Below are 25692 nucleotides of genomic sequence, written 5' to 3'. Positions count from 1 at the left end.
AGTAGGTGCTGAATAAATCTTTGTCGAACTTCATAGGCATCTTTTTCCTTCAAAGACATTCGAGTCCAGAAATGGCCTCATCCATTCATCCTTTCTCTTGTTCATTTGTCCATTCATTTGGCAAAACCTCCTTGGTGCTGACGGTTTGAAGGTAGATTAAGGAATATACAGGGAGGGTGAGGACACGGAGAGAGGGAAGGAAGAGGGGTGGTGAGGCATTTCTACAACAAAACAGGGTGTGGCATTCTGTAATCAACAGGACAGGTATTAATCTCTTAAACTTTTGGAATTTTATAAATTCCAGTTCCACTCTAGTAAAAACAACCAGCTGGGACACATTGGAATCTCTTTTCATCCAGCAGTGCAGCTTACTCTCCAATTCTCCTACTTGTGAAATAGTTCAGAATTTAAAGTACATGGTTTTTAATATGCTGAGTAAATATTTGCTGAGCCCCCACCCTGAGCCAGGCACCGGGCTGTGGAATGTGCGGACGTGAAGACCTCTCAGAAGGTAATGTTTCCAGCCTGTCCTGAAGTGAATGTGCTGTTCCTGCGGCACAGCGGCCAAGGGGACGGTTCTTATCTGTTAATACTTTAATCGCTCCTGGGATTCTTTCCCCTTTGGCCAGCAGCCCTGCTTCCTTGACAGTGACCTTGTTTCTCTCAGTCCCTGGCCACGTGCAGCGGGTCCAGCCTTTTCTCCTGGAGGACCAGATCGACTGCCCGCGGAGGCCACTAATTGGAGGCCTTGGGCTGTGTCCTGCTGGCTTGGCAGATAAGGCGTCTCTCTCAAGGACTGTGTTTATCTGGGGAGGGTAGGACCTCTTTCTGGTCCAGTGGGAGCAAACCAAACACAGACAGGCAGAGGGGAGTGTGGATGGAGAGTGGGGCTGGCCAGGTGGTGGTCACTGCCTCCGTGTGAATCCTGAGCCCTTAAACTGTGGCCAGTGCCATGTGAGCTGTGCCATGAGTGTGGAAAGTACCTAGCTTCCAAGATCTAGGGTGAAAAACAGAATGTAAAATATCTCAGTCGTAACTTTTGTATTGATTACATGTTGAAATGATTTTAGTTTGTATTGAATTAAATAAACTGTATTATGAAAATTAATTTCCCTTGCTTATTTTTACTTTTTAACATGGATACCAGAAAATTTAGAATTACATATGCAGCTCATATTATATTTCCTCGTACTGGTGATCTGGAGGGTCTTGGGGAAGGCGGTCTCTTTCGAGGTCAACAGGCCTTTTGACCAGCTCTGCCCCTTCTAGAGAGCTCGCGGTCCTGGGACGTGGCTAACCTGTACCTAAGGGCCGCACAGTAGCGTGTCTGGTGTTGATGTGTGCCGTGTTTTGACTGTCACTCGACAGTTCTCATTTCGTGTCTTGAGTTCGCTCATAGATGCTCGAGATTCCTGCCTGACTTGGTCCATTTGGGCACCTTCTCTGCAGCCTCTATCATTCACAGTCAACTGTTCCACTGACTCAACTCACTTCAGTATCAATTCAGATGCCAAAGTCCTTGGACGTATTTTTAGTGTATAACATGAGGGGCTGGGGTAGATGAACCTAACCCTTTTCCTTATGGAACTCCTTGATCGCTCATTTGAAGTCTACCTTGACTTTCCCCTTTGCCTCCGGTGAACTGCCACAGGTCGTTCTGACTTTCCCTCCCAGTCCGCCTGTCTCTCTCTCAGCTTCCACTGTCTTTGTCCTTGAACGTTGGCATTGTCCCTGCCCACCTTCAACGATCAAGTCAAAAGCACCCACTGAATCTTCCCCATATTGGGTGCCCAGTGAAGACTGGTTGAGAGACACTTCTTGCATACATCTCTCTTTGTGAATTCTACCACCTGCACCTGGCCTGTGTCAACATGTGTGGACTTAGTCTTGGAAGTCACTAAACGTCTTGCCCTAGGCCCTTCACCCAAGTGCTCTTCTGTGGCTGACCTCCTCCATGGTACTCTCCTCGTTTCTGGCCTCTGAGCTTTCTTCATTTGCATCCCTGCTTTCGTAGCTACCCAGTATTTTCTTCTGCATCTTGGACTTGTGACTTTTGCAGGCCCGTTCCATTCTCTGGCCTGTTCCGCCTGGCTGGCTGCATTTCCTGCTGTCACCTGACACGCCCTCATGGTCCAGGGCATCCCAGCCTCCCGGCTTTCCCTGACGAGGCACCGAGCCTTCTCTGACAGTTGTACCCGCTTATCCTGTGGCTCGTCTTCCTGCCACTTCCCAAGAGCTCTGCGTGGCCCTTTCAGGCCTCATCGTGTCCCTGCACTGTTCTGGCATTTTGTGGATGACGTGGACTTGAGTCAACATCCTTTTACTCCCTGGACGTGGCAGGCATGGTGTCTAGGGCCCACAAGCCTTGCAAAATTGAATGATTTTAAATTGTGTAAACAACTATTAGCTCCAAAGTATTAAAAAGAACCCAGGATTGATGTCAACACGTGTCATATCAAGTTAACAAAATATAACAGTCATTTAGTCAAGTTAAACTCAAGGCACAGTTGCATAGAAATTATATTTAACCCGAAATGAGGATGCTGCTTAGTGGTTGGCATGAAGCGTGGGAGGGGAGGCCCCTGGAAGTAAGACATTCCTGAATTAAGTGCTGCCCTTCACACGTTTGTCTTCTTTCTGACGCTCCTTGACAGCAGAGGTGAGACTCAGATTGGGCATTTACTGGTCACACCTTCCTGGGGTGAATGGATGGCAGCTGGGGCTCCGGGAGAAAGGGGACATGTCTTACTCATTTTTGAATTCCCAGCACAGGACCTGGTACATTCAGCTGCACTGTGCTAAGCTTTTAACTGAACTCAGTACATTTTTTAAGAAATAAACAACATTAAGATCCTGCCTAAAGGTTTCTGTTTTCTTTTTTTCTGAAACATCACCATATGGTGGTTTTTAAAACCACTGACGTCTATAAACTGACCCCAAATGGCAAAAGACCTTAGCTGAACTGCTAATAAAAATAATCATCGAGAAGCTACAAACCTAGTTTGCGTGATTTTAGCTTAAATTATATTTGGATCTTTCTTTGTATAGAGTCTATATACAATATATACACCATACTCTTTGTCTAGAAATCAGTCTAGTTACAATACAACTGCCATTATGTGATAATAAATAACTTACATGGTAAGAGAAAGATTTTCTTGGGGGATATGGTCTTATTATTTAAAATTTCTTTCTAAGAGAAATTAGCTAAAAGGAACATTTGCTAGTCTGCTGAAGTGGGCCGCTGCAGAGCTGGAAGCATTTAAATATAAATCATGTTGCCTCAGCAGGAGGAAGGAATTTCTAGGCCTAAACTGGGGGAAGGGATGGCTGAAGGATAAATGCATGATTTTTATTTGCAACTGTGTGATTACTTCAGATAGTTGCACTTCGGGGAACCTAGCCCAAGGAAATGATGCTAAATGTGGAGAAAAATAAGTGCTTTATGCACAAATGCTTCTCTTCTTCTTCTTTTTTTTTTTAATAGAATAGCCCCAAATGGAAAACATCTAAATATGGTTAAGTAAATATCCTGCTCTAATTACATAAGATTTTTGAGATTGTGGACATGGGAAAATATAATATATCATTAAGTGCAAACAATTGTGAGACCAAATTGTGTGTACACTATGTCTACAAACGTGGAAAATATGCTGAGGAAAGGGATCGTAACTCATAAGGATTGTGACTTTTTTTTTTTCTGTTTTTGATTTTTTTATTGTGGTTATATTTTCATTTTATACTGAAATAAATGATTTTATTTAAAATTTTGTTGAATTGTAAATTCTCCCCACCAACACACACAAATTTTGCTATTTCATACACAACAAATGTATATTTCAACAAACGAATTGGCCTTGCGTCTCAAGCGGACATTCTGCTGTGGTGGGCTTTATATTAATAACAGAAGGAGGAGAATGCCCTTCTGTTGTTGATAAACAAAACAAAGCAAGACAAACACCAACATTTTTCCTGAAGGGGGGTTTTTCAGGCTTACTTTTGTATCATGCCCCTGCAGATCTGGGCAATGACAGTTAATGTCAGAACCGTGACAGTGTGGCCCCGCCCAGTCCGAGTGCTCTGTAGCCCAGCGGTTGTGGTCACTCCTGAGCTGAATTCAGAGCCCGCAAGGGCTTGGAATCCTGCTCCAGACTTTGGATCCCATTTGAGACTTCTGCAAAGACTTTAACCTCTCTGTAAATGTTCCCATTTTCTTCATCGAAAAAGTGAAAATGGCCCTAGGGTGACTTCTTCTTCCGGGCTCCTCTGAGGAGTAAATAAATCACGAATAGGAAAATTTAAAGGAGAAACAGTTAAGCCCCATCCAAAAGGCAGAATCACAAACAACCCCTTGGAGTTCCGTGGGGTGGCCGGCGGCCAGGTGAGATGGGAGGAAGTGGTGAGGGCTGTGGGAACTTGGATGACACTGCCCAGCACACTCAGAGGCCATCTTGCAAACACTTCCTGGTTGAATAAAATACTGCCCTTCTGGTCCACAAAAATGGAAAGTCTTAGACCCCTCAAGGCTGTTGATGTTTTCTCTAGCTTTTCAGCTAAGATAGGACAGCCTAAATGAAATAATGCAATAATGCCTTCTTTCCTCCTTTCCCTATTTTTCTCTTTTGTTTGTTGTTTTGCTCTAAATTTTCAGAGAAAATGAGAGCAAACCATGGCATTGTTGCTAGATACAGCAGATACAGGGCTTGGGCTGAGGTTAGCCATGTGCTCTTTTCTTTTCTTTTCTTTTTTTTGTCTTTGCTGAGGAAGATTTGCCCTGAGCTAACACCTGCTGCCAGTCTTCCTCTTTTTGTATGTGGGCTGCCACCACGGCATGGTCAGTAACAGATGAGTGGTATAGGACTGCTCCCGGGAACCGAACCCAGGCCATAGAAATGGAGCATGCCAAACTTACCACTAGGCCATTGGGGCTGGCCCAGCCCTGCACCCCTGTCTTACTGAAGGCCCACACCCCTTATGTTTCATGTACCCATCTTAACTTTCACAATTTTAGCCTGACTATACGTTTCTCAATTTTATTGATCTTTCAGAGAACCAGCTCTTGATTTTGTTGTTTTTCTCTATTGTTTTCCTACTTATGATTTCATTGATTCCTGCTCTAGTTTTTATTATGGCTTTTCTTTTGCTTGCTTTGGGCTTAAATTGCTCTTCTTACTCTTGTTTCATAAAGAGGATCTTAGAGGATTGATTTTAGATCCATCTTTCTTCTTTTCTAATGTGTGCATTTAATGTTATAAGTTTCCCTGTAAGCACTGCTTTTGCTCCATTCTGCTCATTTTGATAAGTTGTATTTTCAATTGTATTCAGCTCACAATATTCTTTAGTTTCTCTCGAGGCTTCTTCTTTGGCCTGTGTGTTATTTGGAAGTGTGCTGTTTAACCTCCCGATATTTGGGCATTTTCCGTCTATCTTTCTCTTAAACCGTTCTTCCAGTTTAATGCCGCTGTGATGTGAAAGCATACTGTGTGTGATTTCTGTTCATTTTTTATTTGTTAAGGTGTGTTTTCTGGCCTGGCATGGTCCATGTGAGCTAGAGGAATGCGTATTCTACTGTTGTTTGATGGAATATTCTTTGTGGCACAGATAGCAAGTTGATGCTTAGTGCCGTTCAGGTCAGCTGTGTCCTCACTGATTTTCTACCTGCGGAATCTGCCAGACACTGAAGGGGGTGGGGACACCTCCAACTGTAATAGTGGATTTCTCTCTGTCTCCTTGCAGGTCTGTCTCTTTTTGCTTCGTGTACTTTGATGCTCTGTTGTTAGGTTCATACACGTTTAGTATTGTTATATCTTCTTGGAGAACTGGCCTTTTATCATTTATGTAATGTTCTTCTTTATCCCTGACGATTTTCCTTGTTCTAAAATTAACATAGCTTCTCCAGCTTTCTTTCGATTAGCATATTAGCATGGTATATCTGTTTCCATCCCTTTCCTTTTTTTTTTGTTTTTTCTCTTTGTTTTGGTAAGGAAGATTGGCTCTGAGCTAACATCTGTTGCCAATTTTCCTCTTTATGCTTGAGGAAGATTGTTGCTGAGATAGCATCTGTGCCAGCCTTCCTCTATTTTTTGCATGTGGGGTGCCACCACAGCATGGCCCAATGAGCGGTGTGTAGGTCTACGCCCAGCATGTGAACCTGTGAACCCCAGGCCACTGAATCGGAGCATGTGAACCCAACCACTATGCCACCGGGCTGGACCCAGCCATCCCTTTACTTTTAACCTGACTCTTTTTATTTAAAGTGGGTTTCTTTAGACAGCATGTAGCTGAGTCTTGCTTTTTTATCCACTCTGAAAATCTCTGTCTTTTAACTGGTATATTTAGACTATTCACATTTAAAATGATTATTGATATAGTTGGATTAATATCTACTGTGTTTGTAATTGTCTTCTATTCGTTGCAGCTGTTCTTTGGATTTTTTTTTAAAGATTAAGCCTTATTATTTTTTATTTCTTTAAGGATTGGCACCTGAGCTCACATCTGTTGGCAATCTTCTTTTTTTTTCTTTTTTCTCTTCTTCTCCCCAAAGACCCCCAGTACATAGTTGTATATTCTAGTTGTAGGTCCTTTTGGGTGTGCTATGTGGGACGCCGCCTCAGCATGGCCTGATGAGCGGTGCCAGGTCCATGCCCAGGATCCAAACCGTTGAAACCCTGGGCTGCTGAAACGGAGCGTGGGAACTTAACCACTTGGCCACAGGGCTGGCCCCCGGATTTTTTTTCTCCCTCTTTTGCTGACTTCTCTGGTTCTGAGTATTTTATATAATTTCATTTTATCTCTATTAGCATATCTATTATACTTTTTTTAAACATTTTTAGTAGTTGCCCGAGAGTTTTCAATATATATATTTTTAACTAAACTAAGTCCACTTTCAAATAATATGCTATACTGCTTAATATGTAGTAATGGTATCTTCTAACACAGTATTCCTGATTCTTCTCTCCCTTCCCTTTTGACATTGCTGTCATCATTTCCCTCATCCATATGCTGTAATCACCCAATGCGTTGCTATTATTACTGCTTTACACAGTTTTCTTTCAGATCAATTAAGAATAAGAAGAATAAAATTTTTATTTTACCTTCATTTATTCTTTCTCTCTCTCCTTGTGTTTGTGTTGATCTTGGTTTCTGAGTTACCCATTTCCCTTCTCTCTGAAGAACTTTTAACATTTCTTGCAAGGAGGAGCAGCTGGTGACAAATTCCCTCCGTATTTGCTTATCTGAGAAAGTGTTGGGGCTGGCCTGGTGGCACAGTGGTTAAGTGCGCGCCTTCCGCTTCGGCGGCCTGGGGTTTGCCAGTTCGGATCCCAGGTACGGACATGGCACCACTTGGCACGCCATGCTGTGGTAGGCGTCCCACATATCAAGTAGAGGAAGATGGGCATGGATGTTAGCTCAGGGCCATTCTTCCTCAGCAAAAAGAGGAGGATTGGCAGCAGTTAGCTCAGGGCTGATCTTCCTCAAAAAAAAAAAAAAGAAAGTGTTTATTTTCCCTTTAGTTTTGAAGGATAGTTTTGCTGGAAATAGACATTTAGGTTGCTGTTATTTTTCTTTCAGCACTAGACATATTTCACTCCACTCTCTTCTTGCTTATATGGTTTCTGGAGAGCAGTCAGATCTAATTCTTGTTCTTTTTCCTCCATAGCTCCACTGTTTTCTTCCCCCTCTCTGACTTCTTTCAATATTTTCACTTAGCCTTTGACTTTTGTCATTGACTATGATGTGCCTAGGAGTACATTTTTTGTTATTTTTCCTGCTTGATAGGCTCTGAGCTTCCCGAATCTGGATTTAGTGTCTGTCATTGATTTTGGAAAATTCTGGCCATTCTTGCTTCAAATATTTTTCTGCTCTGTTCTCTCTTTCTTCTCCTTCTGGTATTCCAATTATGTGTATGTTACACATTTTGAAATTATCTTACAGTTCTTGGATGTTCTGTCCTGTTTTTTTGTAATTCCTTTTTTTTCTGTTTGTATTTTAGTTTAGGAGGTTTCTGCTGACCTTTCTTCAGGCTCACAGATTTTGCTCTTGGCCGCGCTCTGTCTGTTGATGAGGCTGACAAAGGCATTCTTCATTCTTTACAGTGTTTTTCTGCTAGTGTTTCCTTTAATTCTTTCTTTACAATTCCGTCTCTCTGCTTTTGTAACCCATTTGCTCTTGCATTTTGTCTAGTGTTTCCATTGGAGCCCTTGATGTATTAGTCATAGTCATTTAAATTCTGTCTGATAATTCTGCTATCTGTGTCACATCTGGATCTGGTGTTAACGCTTGCTCTGTCTCTTCAGACTGTTTTTCCTTGCCTGTTGGTGTGCTTTGTGGGTTTGTTCTTGTTGATAGCTGGGCAGGATGTTTTTGGTAGTAGGAGCTAAGGTGAAAGTCCTTCAGCGTGAGGTTTTATGTTAATCTGGGTGGAACTGAGCTGTGTTTAATGTGTGCTGAAGCTGTAGATACCAGAGGCTTCCGATTCCTCTTTTTTTGTCTCCCCTGTTGTCTTTTGGGTTTCCTAAGAGCTCCTCATTGGGTAGTGTCTGTTTCTTGCAGATCTTTCAGTTGTAATTCATTGTTGTCACACTGGGACTCTGTTAATGAGGCTGTAAGTTGAGGGGCAGGGGAGCATTCTGTACTCTCAAGACTCACCCTGTCCTTTTTCTTTTTTTAAGTGATTTTATTGGGATTATAATGGCTTATAACATTGTGTAATTTCGGGTGTACATTATTGTTTATCACTTCCTGAATACACTTCATTGTGCTCGGCCCCAGTAGTCACACATATGTATGGTGATGGATAAAAATTAGACTAAACCTGCCTTTTAGAGGCTTGTGCATCTGGGCTGTGTCCTTTAAAAGTGTTTCTGAGCTATTTTACCTGCCCTTAGGTGAGACTGGGAAGCTGGAGGGGCTAGAGTTGGGATGTGGTCCTTCCTCACATGTGGAGAGGCCTGCGGAGTGGGCCTTTGTTATATAGAAGGCTCTGGGCATGTTTCAGTTGGCTACTCTTCCCCTGGCCAGAGCAGGGAATGGATTTTCATGGCTCTTCACTGTGAGAACCTGATAGGGTTCCTGGAGGTCAAACCCACAAAAGTGTGGGGTTCCCCAAGACTGTGGCCCCTAGGAATTTCTTTCTCTCTCTGAAGCTAGTTCATACTCAGCCTTCAACAGTTCATGAAATTACCATGTAAATGTTCCCATCAGTTATGGCCTCAGCAGTTTCTCCTCTGGGTGAGCAGATCTGCACTGTGATTCTCTGACCTCACATCCAGATTTCAGGGACTTGGTTTGCCCTGTGACCTCAGTTTTCTGATGGTTCCAAGAAGTGGCTGATGGTCGATTTGTCCAGCTTTTTCTTGTGAGGATGTGATTGACAGCTTCCTGGCTCTTTACGTGTCAGAGCTGAAACCTCGTCTCCACCCTCCCAGTTTCATACCCGGGTGTGTGTTCTGCCTCGCTCTTGTCTGTTCAGTTATAAGCCCTGTGAGGCCATTGGCCATGGCAGTGGAGAGGTCACCAATGGGGACACAGCTCTCAGAGCTGCCATGTGAAGCTGGGCAATTGTGTGGGTGTGGGTCTTGTCTTTCCAACCTATAAGAAACATAACGAACTCTGTTCCTTTCCAGCTTGGAATCTAACATTCTTTTTCTTCTAAATTACACATGATACTTTGCAAGATATTCTGCATAGGTTGAGAGTTCAGAATTTTCAGTTGACTGGTAACTTTTTGCCCCATTAAGCAGAAAATAAATATCTGCATAATCTTTGCATGGATTGTCTCATCTTTCTGTTATCTACGGGACATGACATAATGACAGATGTTAAGCATTCAAAAAGTTTTGAAGAAAATGCAATGAATGACTTGGATGGAATTTTTCCAGAAAATATTCTGTATAAACTTTAATGTTTAAAAATGAAGTACAAGAGAACTCAGACACAAAAGGTCACATACTGTATGATTCCACTGATATGAAATGTCCGGAATAGGTAAAAGCATAGACACAGAAAGCAGACTGCTGTTTCCCAAAGCCTCGGTGGAGGGGGAGTGGAGAGGAACGCTCACAGGGTACTGAGCTCTATTTTGGGGTGATGGACATGTTTTGGAAATGGATAGAGGTGCTGATTCCACAACACTGTGAATGCACTAAATGCTACTGAATTGTTAAATTTAAAATGGTTGATTTTATGTTATGTGAATTTCACCTCAATAAAAAATACATACTGTGCATTGAAAAATGCAGATATCTAACAGTAAAAGCTTGTACGGTACAGACCAGTACCTCCTCCTGCCCCAGGTCTTTAGTCTTCCAAAACGCAGGCTTCTTCTACCAGTTTCTTACGTATACTTTCATGCCAGCCCCCCTTGCGTCCCTTTATAAATGGAAAATACTGCATTTGCTTTTTTCCTACTAAATTTTGAGGTTTTTCCTGATCGGCACATACAAATCTACCTTCTTCCTTTTCAACACTACCTAGTCAAAGGTACTGTTTTCTAAGTTGTTTCAAGTTGGTGTGTGTTTGATCTCACCTTTCTGAATAAACTGTTTTTTCCTGTGGTAAGCCTCTACTAGAACAAGCTTCTTATTTTGTGCCTAATTCGGCGTCCATTCGGGTGAATCAGTCAGTGCTTTGTGAGCAGGTTTGAGCCTAAGAATCAGCTTCAATTTTGTGAGTCATTTCTTAGAATCAGAAATGATGGTGGAATTAGCCAAATGCCTTTTATAACAAGAGAATTAAAAAAGAACTCATTTAATTAATTGATAGTCAATGAGCCAATGAATTTGTTCGATAGCTATAATTTGACAAATATCTCCATCAGTGAAGACTGTATTTTATTTTCCCCTGGAGAAGACAAGTGTGAAATAACTAACTGCAGGACAGCTCTGAAGGGATGGCTGTGGGGTTCTCTGTCCCGCAGTGGGCAAGACCGTTGGTATACAATGCTGTAAACAGAGATGGCTTTATTGAAGCCGGACAAGAACTCTATTCATGTTAAAGTCAAGCAAATCGCACGTGGGAAAACCTCCAGTTATCGTGGCTGCATAAGCTGAAATGCATAGAGCTATATTGATTTTTGAAATGGTAACTTGCACGTTCAGCAGCACTAAGAGACAGCTCTCCACTTGGAAATTGAAAGATTGGGGAGAAGCATGGGGATTGCCTTGGATTCCTTTCCTATATGTGTGTGCAAGGAATTGTAGGTAAGTGGGAGGCTCTCTCTTCGTGAGCAGTAGTCTGTGCTGAGAACTAGCTGGCATCGGGTCTAAAAGTCTATTCATTCTGGGGAGGAGAGAGACAGAGAGAGAGAGAGACAGGAAGGAGAAGGAAGAGCTCCCAGTGACTAATTCCCATGGTGATGTCAGAGCAGGCCCCGCTCTAAGGGTTTGCTTCAGGCAGCTGGGGATGCAAAGCAATGGGGGCTTGTTGTGGAATTTTACTTCAAAGTTTGCAATATATTGTATTTATGTGATCTTTTGTGAGGCCAAAGAAAAATAATTATTTTCTCTCAATGTGTGTTATCTCATGGATAATATACTACATAAAAAATCTTAACTCTAGGGGTCAGCCTGGTAGCATACTGGTTAAGTTAACATGCTCTACCGAAGGCCTGGGCTTCGCAGGTTCAGATCCCAGGTGCAGACCAGCACATTGCTCATCAAGCCATGCTGTGGCAGCATCCTACACAGAAAATAGAGGAAGATTGGCAGAGATATTAGCTCAGGGCCAATCTTTCTCACACACACACAAAACAACTCTAGCTCTAAAAATTTAGAGTTATAAATGCACAGAGTACAAAAAAAAGTTCAATAAGGAATAAAATGAAGAATAAGCTTTCCTTTAGTCTAAAGTGATTATCAATAGGTGTTTTTCTCTTTGTACATTCCTCTAGAAAAAAAAAATTATGTGTTGAGTGTATAACTTTAATTTATGTTCATGAATTGGATTGTTATATAAATTGTTTTGTACTATGCCTTTCTATTTGCTGTTAATGTCTTAGACATCTCTTCATACCAACACCTGCAGGTCCAGCGTGTTCCTCACTTGTGTGAATGGCACCATATTATTTATTAAACTTGTCCCTCTTGATGGGCATTTAAGTAGCTTCTCAGTGTTTGTTCTTGCAAAGAAGGTTGTCAAGGGTATGTTTTTACATACATATGAAACATTTTTGCCAGTATATCTATAGGGTAAATACTCAGGGTGGTGTATGTGGGTCAAAGATATGTACATTTTATATTTTGATCTATTTCCAAGTCATTTTCCAAAATGGCATCCATTATTATACTCCTAAAAAGTAAATGAATGCTCCTTTTTCACCACACTCACCAGGATTGAGGTTTTATTCAGCAATCTTGAGTTTTTAATCATGCTGCTCTGGTAGGTGAAATATGGTATTGTTTGACTCTATTTCTTTAATTATGAGTGAGATCCAGCATCTTTTCAAATGTTTATCAGTATTTCTCTTTCTCTGAGCAATCTGTTCATGTCCTGTGCCCATTTTTCTACTGCAATGTTTTCTACTGTTTTTTTCCTTTGTCTATTTGGGATATTAATTCTTTATTACATAAAATGAGAGTCATTGTTCCCACATTTTTCGCTTATTTCTTACTTGGCTTATGGTATTTTTTTCCATATAGAAATCTAGTTTTTATATAGTTAAATCTTTATGACTTCTTTAGTTTTAGGGTCTGCTTTGAATAGGGCTTACTCCCTCCTGGGTAATACATGATTTAGTTGTGTTTTTTCTAGTAAAGTTGTAGTTTTGCTGTTAGGCATCGTTAGGGAAGAAGCCTGATTTTTTCCCACATGTGTAGCCTTTGTCCCAACGCTGGCTAGTGAAGGAGCCGAGTGTCTTCAGTTGTTTGGAGACACCGTCTTGGAGAGGTATTTTAAAGTGTCTACATAGCGGACACCATGGAAGAGAGGGTCCACACAGGAGCTTTGCCCTGCACTGACTTGGGCTGTCACTGGCCCGCTGTCTAACTGTGCACGGGGCTTTAACCTGTGTCCTCCTCTGTGAAGGCAGCTCTTGCACCGTGGCTGGGTGTTGGCCGATCCTGCGTTGCCAATTGGCTGAGTCAGTGACTGTCTCCACTCAGACAGCCTGTTTAGGTTGAGGTGGGGGTCGATGCTCTCTTTGCTTCTTGTTGCTCCTTCTAGACCATGGCTCTTCTTCCTCCCTAAACGTCTCCTGCTCCCTTGAAACCTGAGCCGTCCATCTTTCCCATTCCCATTCCTTCCTGTTTGAGACTTCTGTAGACCCCCAGACTCCCTCCACATTCACTGAAGATTTTATCAGGGAATCTGCTGTCTTCCTTCAGGTTACTACTTTTGCCATTTCTGTGTCTGCACAGGTCATTCATTCCAAAACTAGGATCCCTCACTTTGTCCCTTGACCTCCTTTCCAGTCATCTTGTCTGCTGTCTTCTGTCAACTAACATTCCCAAAATGATTATTCTGACATCTGGATGCCCAGCACCCACTCTGATCACCATCCTCCCTCAGTGCAACAAATCCTTTTGCACATGGTCTTTAGAAATACTTCATCCCCATTGGGACTGTCATCCCTGCTTCCTTTTCAGTGTTCACTGCCACCCTTATGTCTTTACTCCTCTTCTGGAATGTGGTCCTTTCTTTTTTCATAATCACCTGGCAAAACCTGGCTTTGGCTAAGTCCAGTTTCCTGCTGCTGTGTACCTGCACCTGAGTAGCTGCACGGGGCTGGAGGGAACGCCCGGCCTGGCCCCTGCCGCCGTGCGTCTGACTGTAGCAGCGCCCAGCAGTCCTGCTGCCTTATCTCAGTGTGTGTCTGTATAATTATCTATATCTATATCTATATCTTTATCTATATCTATAACACACCTGAATATATATCTGTATGTACACACATATATTACAAAATTCTAAAGGTTTTGAGTGGTTTTCCCTAACCTTAATTTTTCTCATAAGCCTTCTCATTTTAGTGATTCCAGCTGGTCTTAGTTTGGAAAATTAATTTAACAAAGAATAATGTTATGTATAACTCACTAACAAGACCCATTTATATGTTGATGTACATACAACTGGTGAAAGAAAGAAATGATTGAAATAATTTCTGTAACGCATATTTTGCACCAGGTTGACCTTCTCAGGTTGTTCCAAGCAGTTGAGTCTTTTGTGCGTAACTGGTGTAGCACCCTGATATCATAAAGGAGTTAAAGAAATTATATTGAAACCTCGAGGGAAGCACACTCTTGTGAAGTGAGAAGCCATGTCCTGTACCTTAGAATATCGTATTTTCTTCAAGTCACAAACAATAATGGTTTGTTTTCAATCACTCGAGGGGTGAGGTGTGGGCATAAAGGTTCCTACGCAGTCTGAACGCCTGAAGAGCCGGACCGCGTCTTACCCATCTTTGTCTTGCTCCTACTCACTATCTCAGCAGGTGGCAGGAGTGAGAAAAATGTTGATAAACGGGTGAATATTTGCTATAGGATTTTCTGCTAGAACCCAGTTTGGGCATTCCTGGTGCTCTGCAGAACCAAGCCCTGAAAATACAAGGCTGGTGGGAGATACCAGGACAGGACTGACTGCTCAGCACCGCTGCAGCTTTGTGAGCAGAGCACTGCCAGAGCCCCGCTGGGTACGTGGATAACTGCAGCACGGCTGGTGGCTACCACAGTGTGCATTCAACCTGGGGATGAAAACCCACCAGGTGACATGCTGCAGCCCTTTCATCTGTGCCCGGTTGTGGTACTGAGGCAGTGCAAATGTATGTCAGCTTCCTGACAGCGGGGGCTTCACGACCTGCCAGCAGCCTGAAAGCCACACAGGCTCACAGCACACCCCTCAGGGCGGAGAGCTCTGCGTGCAGCAGCTCTGTAGAAATCTTTTTATAACGCAGCTAAAAAAGTCTCCTGTTGTCGGTGCACCAGCTGAGCAGAGAGCTTTTCTTTCCTGCTGAAGGTTATAATTCTATTTACTGGCTCCCCTTACCTGGGAAAAATGGCAGAAAAAATATAATAAAAGAGACCGTATTGTATGGTCTTTCATTTGAAGGATCGAAATTTATTGCCAAGTAAAGGCAGAGAATGGACCTGCGAGAAACAGGATCCCATTTTCTGGAGTTGGTATCTTGATGCTGTTCATGACGGAGGAGGAGCAGCTTTCTGCAGGCGAGGAGGCTTGCTCTGGGCCGGGGCTGGGTGACGTTGGGGGCTAGATCAGAGCTTTCAGCCCTAACGCTGAAGCCTTCAGCCTTCAGGGGCCTGGCCATGAGCATGGCAAGAGAACTCGCTTTCTCAGGCTGCATTTGGGCAAAGCTTGTCATTTTAGTAAAAGGCTACCGAGGAGATATGTGGGTTTATCCACTGGGATGTATTTTGTATCTACTCAGATTTAAACATTTACTGTTGTCTGGTGCCGGCTTTGAAGTGAGCAGAAGGACAGAATTGATTTTGTTCTTTGCTCCCTTACAAGAGATGCTTAAAAATAAGCTACGTTCAAGTGCTGGTGTTGCATTCCTGACCAGTAGAACCTATACTTGAGCAAAGAGAGAGTTTGAGAAAGTCTGGAGTTATCATGCTTTATTGTTTTTAATTTTTTTCCAGTTGGCGTGTTTCTTTCTTTTTTAATAGTAGTTTAATTGAGATATAATTCATGTAATATAAAATTCACCATTTTCAAGTATACAATTCAGTGGTTTTCAATATATTCAGAGTTGTGCAAACATCATTACTATCTAATTCCAGAATATTTTCAGTACCCTCCAAAAACCCTCTATCCATTAGCAGTGACCCCTTATTCTCCTCTATCCTGAATCCCTGGAAACCACTAATCTACATTCTGTGTCAATGGATTTGCCTGTTCTGGACATTTCATGTACATGGTTTCATGCAATGTGTGTCTGGCTTCTTTCACTGAGCATGATGTATTCACAGTTCATCCATGTTGTAGCATGCATGAGTATTTCATTCCTTCATATGGCCAAATCCGTTGCATGGAAACATCACGTTTTGTTTACACATTCACCAGTTGATGGACATCTGGGTTGTTTCTACTTTTTGCCTATTTTGAATAATGTGGTGTGAACATTCATGTGCAGGTTTTTCTGAGGACATTTCTTTTCACTTCTCTTGGGTATACGCCTAGGTGTGGAATTGTGGGGTCATATGGCAGCTTTGTGTTGAACCCTTTGAAGAGCGTGCCAGACTGTTTCCCAAAGCTGCTGCAGCACTTTACCTTCCCAGCAGCAGTGTGGAAGGTTCAAATTTCTCCACATCCTCATCTACACTTGCTGTTGTCTGTCTTTTGATTGTAGCCCTCCTAGTGACTATGAAGTGGTATCTTATTGTGGTTTTGATTTGTGTTTCCCTAATTGAATAATCATGTTGAGCGTTTTTTTATATGCTTGTTGGACATTTGAATATCTTTTTTGGAGAAATGTCTATTAAAATCCTTCACCCATTTTTTATTTGGGTTGTCTTTTTACTGTTGAGTAATATGTGTTCTATATTTACTGTAGATACAAGGTCCTTAGATATATGATTTTTTATGATTTAGATATGTATTTTTTTGCTTTCTGTGGGTTGATTTTTACTTTATGGTTTCCTTTAACACACAAAATTTTAAAACTTGATGGGCTCCCAGTTTATCTCTTTTTTCTTTGGTTGTTTGTGCTTTTGGGGACCTACCTAACAAACTATTGCTTATTCTATGGTCACAAGAAATTATTCCTATATTTTCTTCTAAGAGCTTTATAATTTTAGCTCTTACATTTAGGCCTGTGATCTATTTTGAGATAATTTTTGTGTAAGGTAGGAGGACTGTGTTGTGATTCATTTTTTCCACGTTAGCACCATTTGTTGAAAAGGCTGTCATTTACCCATTGAATTGTCATGGTACCCCTGTCAAAAATCAATTAAACATGAATATGTGGGTTTGATCTAATCCATCGATCTATATGTCTGTCCTTATGCCAGTATCACACTGTCTTGATAACTATAGCTTTTTTTTTTTGACATCAGGAAGTGTCACTCTTCCAACTTCTTTTTCAAACTTCCTTTGGCTATTTGAGGTCACTTGGATTTCTATGTTAATTTTAGGATCAGCTTGTCAATTTCTGCAAAAAAACGAAGCTGGGATTTTAATAGGGATTGCATTGAATCTGCGGATCAATTGGGAAGTATTGCTATTCTAACTCTATCGTCTTCTAATACATGAGCACAGGATGTAGAAAGATTTATTTAGGTCTTTAATTTCTGCTAATGATGTTTTAATAGTTTTCAGTGTACAAGTCTTGCACATCTTTTGTTAAATGTATTCATATTTTATTCTTTTTGATGCTGTTCTAAAGTGGGTCTCTTGTAACAGGATATAATTTTTTATCCATTCCACTGATTTCTGCCTTGTTGTTGGAGTGTTTAGACCATTTAATGTAATTACTGAAAAGGTGGAATTTATATCTCCCATCTATGGGTCTTACGTCTTTTGAGTTCCTTTATTCCTCTATTTTGCATTCTTTTGTGTTAAATAGTTTCTAGTTCAGTAATGTGTTGCTTAACGATGGGGATACGTTCTGAGAACTTCATCGTCAGGTGACTTTTGTAGTTGTGTGAACATCGTAGAGTGTACTTACATAGAACCAGGTGGTATAGCCTACTGCACACCTAGGATGTATGGTGCTAATCTTATGGTACCGCCATTGTGTATGTGGTCTGTCGTTGGCCAGAACGTCGTTATGTGCTACATGACTGTATAACATTATAATTCCATTGTTGTTTATTTTATTATACATTTTTAGTTATTTTCTTAGTGGTTGCCTTGGAGATTGCAATTAACATAATCTCACCTTATTCTCAATCTTTTCTATGGACTTAAACCTCTTCTTGTAGGAGTCTCATTGGGTTAAAGCTGAATGGGTGTGATTGTAAAAGGAGAGGGCAGAATGGGAGACCAGGAACAATTTGTTATCTGAGAATTGACTCTGTTAGTGGATTTATATGTTAACTTCTTGGTGGAGTTTGGTCATTTATACAGTGAACTTCAGGTCCTTCTCCAATGAGCTGTGATACTATCTAAATGTTTGATCTGATAAAATTTCTAGGAATTCTATCCATAGCCTTCCCTTCTGGCTTGGAGAGTTGGGAGGCCGATCACTGGGTGGTTCTAGGTTGGCACACTGGGCTTTGCCACCCTCCCCCCTGGAACCTGCTCTCTGAGCTCCTGTGCCCTTCTCATGTTTCCCAGGTGCCAAGTGCCCTGCTGAGTCTGATAGCTCCCTGAGCCCCAGGCCTGGAGGGACCCTGGTGGCAGAGACCTTCTCCCACTTCTCCACATGGCCAGCCTGTCCTGAGGGAAAGAGCCGCTGGATGCACATCTGCACACCAGGACCCCAGGGTTTGGCCAGAAGGCAGTTCCTCTCCTCCCAGGACTTCTCAGAGGTAAAGTTGAATTTGGAAAAGGAAGGCTTGAAAACTTTCATTTACGTCTTCTTAGTGGAATAACAGGCCATTGTTGTGGTAGATCGTAGGCCTGCCTGGGTGATTTTTCTGTACTGCGTAAGCCATACCATATAAGCAATTACCTAGTACACTTCCCCTGAATGAATTTTAAGGATGGTTCTCAACATATTATGTTAGGCTGTTATGGTAATTAATACTTGATAAAGGCTTCCACATGGGTTCTCATGTACTATTTATAGCCACCTTGTGAGGTTACTACTGCTAGTTTCATTCTGTAGACCACGAAACAGGATTAGATCAAAGGGAATGTATCCAGAGTCTCCTTGATTCATTATCTCATTGAGGACATATAGATTGAGCTCCTGCGTTGTCCCAGGCACTGTGCCAACTCAGGACACACAGTGAACACAACAGACTCAAGACCCTGCTCTCCTGGAGATTCTGCTTTAGTCACATGTGAGCAGGGGTTGGGGGTGGGGACAGGCTCGGAGAGAGAGACCATATACAATCAACAGCATGAAAAAGTAAGGCATAAATGTTGTGGAGAAGAGAAGAAGTAGACCACGTTTAGAGGGGTGGGGCAGGTTGCAGTTTTAAATGGAGCAGTCAGGGAGGTCTCATTAAAAAGCTGACATTTGGACGTGTATTTAAGGAGTTGTGGGAACTAGTCATTAGCGTCTTGGACAAGAACATTATAGTTCGAAGAAAAGGTGGGTGCAAAGGCCCTAAGGCCAGTCCATCACGCTGGCATGTTGGAGGAACACTAAGGAGGCAGGGTGGCTGGAGGGGAGCCCGCAGAGAGCAGTGCGGGGGTGGGAGTCAGGAGGTAGCAGGAACCTGAGCATGTCTAGCATCGCAGGCTCTTGGGGGAATGTTAGGTTTTATGATGAGAAATCAGTGCAGGGTTTTAAGCAGAGGAGAGACAGGAGCTGCATTCCATTTTAATAGGCTCACTCTGGCCTCTGTTGGTAATAGAATGGAGGAGGTGGAAAATGAGGGTAGACCAGGAGACCATTCCAAAGCCATTAGAGAAATCCGTGGTAGTAATTCAGACAAGAGATGATGGTAGCTTGCTGTACAGGTAGCAGTGGAAGTAGTGAAAAAGTGGTCACATTCTGGATATACTTTGAAGATCGAGCGCTCAAGATGTCCTGGCAGAATGGGTGTGGGGCATAAGAAGAAGAGAAAAGTCTATAATGATGTTAAGGATTTTAGCTTGCATAGCTAGATGGAGCTGTCACCAACTGAGATGGGGAAGTCTGTAGGTAGGGAAAGTTTGGGTGCAAAAAAGAGATTTTTGTGTCGTTAGTGCCATTCACTGGGCTCTGACTCCTAGTGCTGCTGTCGACAGCAGAGGAGAACCCGGTCGAGTCTTTCTGTGCCATCCTCTCACCTTCTGGCGCTGTATCAGACATCTAGTGCGCCGTCTGCTATTCACAGGGTTTTCATGGCCAATTTTTTTGAAAGTGGGTGCCAGGTCCTTCCTCCTTGTCTATCTGAGTCTGGAAGCTCTGCTGAAACCTGTCCACCGTGGGAGACCCTACTGGTACTGGAAATCCCAGTGGCGGAGCTTTCAACATCGCAGTAACACACAGCCCCCACAGTATGGCAGCCAACAGGTCGGGGAGGGGATGTTCCCTGACTGGGAAACAAACTGGTCGTGGTGGTGAGAGTGCCAGATTTTAACCACTAGATCACCAGGGCAGATGAGATTAGGTTAGATTAAACAGAGATTAGAAGTTCAGTTCTGAACATAGTGAGTTTGAGATGCTAAGCGACCCAGATGGAGATGCTGAGTGAGCAGTTATATCCAGCTGTGATAGTTTCAGACCGTGATCTGAGCTGGAGACATAATGGGAGTCTTTGGCCTGTGGTTGGTATGTAAAGGAATAAGATCAGAGGAGATCCCCGTGAGAGGAGAGGTTCAAGGATTGGGCCCCGGGACATTCCAACTTTATGAGGAGTAAGAGAAGAGGAAGAGGCAGCAGAGGAGACCAAGAGGGAGCAACCAGAGAGGTCGGGGCCACCAAGAGTGTGGCATCTTGCCACAGGAAATCACATCAGAGGAGGGAGTGGTGAGCTGTGTCCAGTGTGCTGGTGAGCCACCTGAGATGAGGACCGAGCGTAGACGCTGGGATCAGTGCCCTGGGCCATGAGTGGTTCTGGTAACAAAAGCTCAATCAGAGGGAGAGATTGTCGGGAGCTGTTTTTAGAAGCTTTGCTGCAAAGGGGAGGAGAATGTGGGGTGGTACCTGGTGGGATAAATAAGGCCAGAATGATTAGTTTTTAGTTGGAAGCCTTAGCATTGTATTTACATGCTGGTGGGAAGGACTCAGTAGAGAGTGGAAAATTGATAATGTTTGGCAGAGGGTTGCTGAAATCATTTCCTGAGTAGGTGAAAGAGGTGCGTTTGTGTACAGGTGGAGTTTTTGCTTTAGGAGCCCAGATAGTCTCTGTGGGAGTAGACTGACTGACAGATATGTGGGGGCGAGGTGGCGGTGCGGAGGAGCAGGTTCTGCACCTCTCTTTTCGTTGCTTGTATTTTCCCTGTGAAGGAGGAAGCAATCACAGCTGAGCGCCGTGTTGGAGGAGGGGCCCTGAGTTTGTGGAGACAAGGGACAGAGTGAGAAGTCCTCTGGAAAGAGGGAGGTGCACACGATCACCTGGTAGCATTAAGAGCCCACCTGAAGCTTGAGGCCACAGGTTGAAAACCCCCATCAGTGTGATGTGCCTTTCTCTAGACTGCTCAGCTCAGGAGTCAGAGGCACGCAGTAGGTCAAGAATTGAGGGCCACGCCGTCACCGAGTGGTTAGGTTCACGGGCTTGGCTGTGGTGGCCCAGGGTTTCACTGGTTCGGATCCTGGGCGTGGACATGGCACCACTCATCAGGCCATCTGAGGCGGCGTCCCACATGCCGCAACCAGAAGGACCTACAACTAGAATGCGCAGCTATGTACTGGGGGGCTTTGTGGGGAGAAGAAGGAAGAAAAAAAAAAGATTGGCAACAGATGTTAGCTGAGGGCCAAGCTGTAAAAAAAAGAATTGAATTGTTCTTTGTCTGAGCACAGAGGGGCAAAGTGAGAGAGTGGCCCAAGTTGACAGTTATGCAGGAGAGAGGTGACACAAGTCACCTGAAGATTAAGACGGCGACGTGAGGAACGGACATCAGGAGTGAGGAAGGTTGGAGGTGCGGGAGAAGGGTCCGTGCCTGCCGGGGAGGGGCCCTGGAGGAAGTAGGGGGCTGAGGCTGCTCCGGGAACTGGGAATGTAGGGCATTTGGGGACACCTAAATTCCAGCATTGCTGCCCCACACCCCAGCTCCTCGGGACGCGCCTCGCCTTCCCACTGTCTTGCTGTGAAAGGGCCTGCTTGAGAAGCCGGAGTGAACCCCTGCCCTTGTGGCCACGGCACCAGTCTGCCCTTTTGGTAGTCCTGGGCTGTATGGCTGACGTTTCGTGCCGAGGCGGAGGGAAGCCCACAGCCCTGTCACCACAATGGCGAGCAGAGTGGAAACGCGAACGCTGACATCTGAAGGCCCCTCCCTGCCTCACGTGCCTTGGAAACTAAGTGCAGCATAATCTTTTTTGTTCTTAACTTCAACTTTAATGAGTTAGGACTATTGCATGTTTCTCAGCTGTGCGATTGCCAGTGCAGAGACTTGTGGAGTCTGCTGAGGAGTGAGGGAACGGTGACAGCCTCCCGGGAAGATGCACGGTCGGCCGTGGAGGTGGGCGTTCTTCCCTGCAGCTGCCCACACCCACCTCCTAGGACGTTCTCTTTGGGAATCTGTCTCTAGCAAATTCCAGGAACTGTAAAATGCCTTCATAGTCGCAAAAGATTCATGTTGGAGAGGGCAAAATACCAGAAAGTGACATTCCAGCCCAGCAAAGATATTTTTAAATGTTTAGGATTTATAAAGAAAGAGAGACAGTCTTCGCAGAATATCAGCCACCCCCAGTTCACACTGCTGTGATTAAAGTAGCCGAATCTGAAAGTTTTGTTTTGTATTTTCCTTCAAGTGGAGAATGTCATCAGTAAAAAGAAGCCATCTTTGGTTCAGAAAACGTGGCGGCCTTGGCCTTGGTGGCGCGCTGGGAATGGCCGGTGTTCAGAGAGCTGTGGCTGTGATTGCTGAGCTCGGTGCAGCTCTGCTCCTGCCTGGGGAATCTTTGAGGCGAAGGTCGTTTAAAACACACTAACTAGAATCGAAACTATCAATACCCTGCTTTAGTTCTGTGGTTTCAGGGTGGCGAGGTGGTTAAACGAGCAGTATTTTTAGAAATGGAAACATTGAAAGATGCTGTTCTGAGATGCCGTGGCTGAAGGCTCTCCTGAAATAAATCGTAACAGCCACATTTTCCACATTTATCTCGGTTGCAGTTTCTTTGTTTTTTTTTACTTTTTGGTACTTTTTTGTTTGTTTTGAGAGCTTGGGGTCATTTCCATACATGCGCTGTCCTCTGTAGGGGCCTTGCTGTCGAGTCAGGCTCCCGGCTGGGTGAGTCTTCCATCAGCGATGTTGGTGTTTGCACTACCAGATTCCAGCGGCAGTGACAGCTGCTGGTCACACAAAAGACAGCGCCTGCTGCCCGGGACGGTGTGGGTTTCTCCAGACCCATCAGGCAGCGACACTTCATGAGCGTCTGTTACACGCAAGGCCGTGTTCTCGGGCTGCGAGGGATGAAGGAGAACAGCGCAGGTTCCGCTTTCATGTTTCTTAGACTAACGGTAAAGAGCAGAGGATGTGGAGCTCCAGTTGCCCAAACTTGAGTGCAGCACGGAGCAACCCCGAGGTGATGGGAAGCGCGTGCTGCGTACTAGACCGTCCTGTCGCTCAGACTAAGACGCTGAGTCTGCAGTGGATGGAAGAGAGGGACCAAGATGAGAGGGCAGAGGACTCAGGGCCACTTGTGCTGGACCCTAAATATTTGGTGTTAGAATCTTTCCTGTGGTCTCTGGAGAACCGTTAAAACTTAGGAAGGGTAGTGATAGGATTTTAAAAAAAAATGTATTTTGGACAGATTCACTGGGCACTGTTGTTCTTCCGATACGAAGAGAAGACAGCGCGCAGAGAAAAGAGTCAGAAGGAAAAGTGTGATCGCGTGGCTTAACAAAATTACTAGACTTTTCCCCCCTGGTTTTCAGAATACTGTCCTTTTTTGGTTATTCTCATAAGCCTTACAAAAGGGCTTCACAGACACATTTACCAAGGAAATATCCTGCCTTCTGTCAAACGTAGAGATCCATAAATAACTTATCATTTTAGCTACATTTAATATTGCTTGATTAAATATTAATGAGGAAACTGTTAGTATCTGGTCATTATAATTTATTGTAAAATGGATAACATAATTCAGTTACCGCAATCTCACTTTAATCCTGACTTTACTGATTGTAATAATCTATTTTTTTAGTGTATTCCATAATTTATTTCTCAGTGTTTTAGAAAGCTTTCGTCTATCAATCAACACATTGATTTGAATTTAAAAATAAGATGAAACCTTTTCCGACATAAAGTAAGTCTGATTGGCTGATTAATTTGACCATGAAAACGACCTTTGCCCCTTAAATTATTGTAATGAGCTAAATCTGCAAATAATTTGGACAAATATATAATTGAAACATTTGTTATAGTAAAATCATGCAGTCAAATATTTTATATGGAAAGGTGCATTGGGATTAATATTTTTTCATTTCTTTCCAGCATATTGGTTTAAACAAGGGGTCTCTAAGAGAAAAAGTAATGAATACAATGAAGCTATTTCTAAAGTCTTGGTCCAATCTTTTCATGTACTTCCCAGAAATTAGGGCTTGAATGACTGATGTCCTGGTAACACATTCTTGTGCCGGTCTAGCAGTTTCCAAAGGTTTTCTTTTATAGGAAAATCCACTGATTAAATTGTGGCCTGAACACTAAAACTAGTTTTTAGTTTATTACTGTGTGATTTTTGGCACATATGTGGAAGAAGTATAAAGAGTTGAGTTTCGGTTTTGCAAAACAACATCTGTTCTCGCCTGTTTACTTATGTGAGCAAGGTAGTAAAGTTATTACATCTATAAAAATGAAAAATTGGAAGAAAACTCATCTTGAACTGGGTCTTACAAATTTGATGATACTTATCTATGGACACACAAACTTTGGGTGAAAAAAATCCAAGTCTTTTTTTTGGCTTTGAAAATTGCTAAGTTGTGCTAGTAACCTCTTCTTTATTTTTTCAGCTTTATGGAGGTATAGTTAACAAATAAAATTGTAATATATTTAAAGTGTACATCGTGGTGCTTCGGTATACATGTACATTGTGGAAGGGTTCCCCCCAGCCAGTTAATTAATACATCCATCACCTCACATGTTTATCTTTTTCTGTTTGCTGAGAACATTTAAGTTAACTCTCATAGCAAATTTCACTTTTATAATACAGCGCCATCAACTCTAGTCACCATGTTTTGCATTAGGTTCTCAGACCTTATTCGTCTTACAGCTGAAAGCGTGTAGTGTACCCGTTTACCAAGCTCTCCCTATTTCCCCCACCCCCAGCCCCTGATAACGCCCTTCAGGTTCATCCATGTTACCACAAATGGCAGGATTTCCTTCTTTTTTAAGGCTGAATCCATTCATCAGTCAAGGGACACTTAGATTCTCTGCAAACCTTGGCTATTGTGAATAAAGCTGCAGGCAGCATGGAGTGCAGATAGGTCTTCAAGTTAATGATTTCATTTCCTTTACATGTTTATGCAGAAGCGGAATAGCTGGATCGTATGGTGATGCTATTTTTAATTTCTTGAGGAACCTCTATACTCTTTTCCTTAGTAGCTGCATCAGTTCACAGTTCCACCAACGGTGCACAAGGGCTCCCCTTTCCCTACGTCCTCGCCAGCATTTATCTCTTGTCTCTGATAATAACCATCCTAACAGGTGTGAGGTGGTAGCTCATGGTGGCTTTGAGCTGCCTTCCCTTTTGATTAGTGATGTTATTCCCTTTTCATGTACCCGTTGGCCATTTGTATGTGTTCTTTGGAAAAATGTCTATTTGAAGTCCTTTGCATGTTTTTTAATTGATTATTTGGTTTTATGCTACTGAGTTGTATGAGTTTCTTATCTATTTCAGATATTGACCCTGTATTGGATATGTGATTTACAAATATTTTCTCCCATTCTGTAGGTTGCCTTTTCCTTTGGTTGTTGGTGTCCTTTGCTAAGCAGAAGCTTTTAGGTTGATGTCACATTTGTTTATTTTTGCATTTGCCTTTG

General features: G+C 43.0%; 1 protein-coding gene across 3 annotated transcripts in view; it reads left to right on the top strand.

Moving 5' to 3' along the window:
* Positions 1-25692, top strand: part of RNF144A (ring finger protein 144A) — a 119351-nt gene that overhangs the window by 8231 nt on the left and 85428 nt on the right. For 2 of the 3 annotated variants that reach the window (XM_046661432.1, XM_046661430.1), the window contains exon 2: positions 18229-18422. The exons of the other annotated variant lie outside the window; for it this stretch is intronic. The gene's annotated coding sequence lies outside the window, so the exon portion shown is untranslated. The remainder of the gene's footprint in view (positions 1-18228; positions 18423-25692) is intronic. 3 annotated transcript variants of the gene reach the window in all.

This window comes from Equus quagga, chromosome 5 (assembly GCF_021613505.1).
Source record: "Equus quagga isolate Etosha38 chromosome 5, UCLA_HA_Equagga_1.0, whole genome shotgun sequence".
In the NCBI taxonomy this organism is placed as follows: Eukaryota; Metazoa; Chordata; class Mammalia; order Perissodactyla; family Equidae; genus Equus; species Equus quagga.
Note: the sequence above shows the minus strand (reverse complement) of the source record. Positions and strands in the feature narration are given on the sequence as shown.